Here is a 1,515-nt window from a genome sequence, read left to right as displayed (position 1 = left end):
GCACGGTTGCTGAGCTCTGGTGGTGCCATATTGCCCTGGCTCTTGTTGATTGTGTTCTTACACTGTCCTCCAGGTATCTGTTTTTTACTGGTTTTTGGCTGGATGATCCTGATGACAGCAGGACTTCTTGGGAAGACAGGGTGAGTTGTCGACCAGACAATGGAGGTCAGGGGACCCTACTATGCTGACTGTGCTATAGGTAGACCAGACTGGCAAGGGATTGGTGGGGCAATATTCCAAGAAAAAAATGGGAGTCCTTCATGAGCTTGCCATTCATCCTTGCACAGGGACACTACTAATCTACTCTGTATTATTCCAATTTTAGTACATGTACTGCCGAAGCAACCACAGTTCTAAAGCTTTCTAATGGTACAATTTTTAATATATAGTTATGGTGACGCCAACCATAAAATCATTTTTGTTGCTGTTTCATAACTGTAATTCTGCTACTGTTATGAATCATAATGTAAAGGTATGATATACAGAATATGTGGTATGTGGCCCCTGTGAAAGGGTCATTTGACCCCCAATGAGGTCATGATCTATGGGTATAACTGCTATTTCAGAATATTTCTTTTTCCTGATGCTTGGTTCTTTCACTTATGAATTATGTTTTTCTTTAATGACATCACTGTCTTATTCTAGCTGAGTTTATGTCCGTGTGTACATCAGATTTGAATCACAATATATTTTGAAGATGCAAATTGGTACCATATTTTTTCCTTAATGATACTTTATGCTTTTATCATTGTGATAGTATAATGATTCTAAGGTTTTTGAAATAGAAGCTGTGAGTACAACAATCCCAGGGGAAGGTACAGAATGTCTTAGAAATACTTTTTACCAAGAATATAATTTCTAATTTATAGTAATGATGCTGGTAACAGGCTCTTTGGGGTCCTGAGTTGAAAGAGAAAAAGCACAGAATCACAAATGAAAATATTAAGAAAGGGTTGTATAAAGTGAAGTGTAAACTTCATTAGGCTCATAACAATCTTCCTTGGATTGGAACTAGATCTCAAAGTTAGGGAACTTGCTCAGTCCTGGCAAAATTTGTGGTTCAATTCCCAGAACCACATACACATGTATATACAGAAGTATAAAATATTATCTTCTATCTATAATATATGTTTATTTGGTATGGGTTTAGTGGTTGTGATATAAAGGATGGAGTAAATGTAGTTGGCTAAAAGCTCTGTATCTTGCCTTTATCAGGTTGTATAATGATAGTCACGGTCAGCATAGATAAAATATATAAACACTGAAGAAAGGTAATTCATAAGCCATGGAAAATTGCCTTTCAGTAGGAAATGGCAGCATCTTTTGACATAGGGGATTCTAATTGTATTGGCAATGTTAATTATAGACAGTTGTTTCCTGGTGTTTAACTATTGCCTGTAAGAGGCCAGAGAACACAAACAAAAACACAGGTGTCCTCCTTTTGTTTCCAAGACAGTGAGAGAATTTCCCAAAGTTCAAACACATTTGCATTTCCAGTTATATAAGTTGAAGTTT

General features: G+C 36.6%; 1 non-coding gene across 1 annotated transcript; it reads right to left on the bottom strand.

Moving 5' to 3' along the window:
• Positions 1-242: 242 nt before the first annotated feature.
• Positions 243-349, bottom strand: LOC115064374. Its single transcript, XR_003844193.1, has one exon. It is a non-coding gene; the product is annotated as a U6 spliceosomal RNA (small nuclear RNA).
• Positions 350-1,515: the final 1,166 nt, after the last annotated feature.

This window comes from Mus pahari, chromosome 6 (genome assembly GCF_900095145.1).
Source record: "Mus pahari chromosome 6, PAHARI_EIJ_v1.1, whole genome shotgun sequence".
NCBI classification, from domain to species: domain Eukaryota; kingdom Metazoa; phylum Chordata; class Mammalia; order Rodentia; family Muridae; genus Mus; species Mus pahari.
The sequence above is the reverse complement of the archived record's forward strand: the minus strand, read 5'-3'. Positions and strand labels throughout refer to the sequence as shown.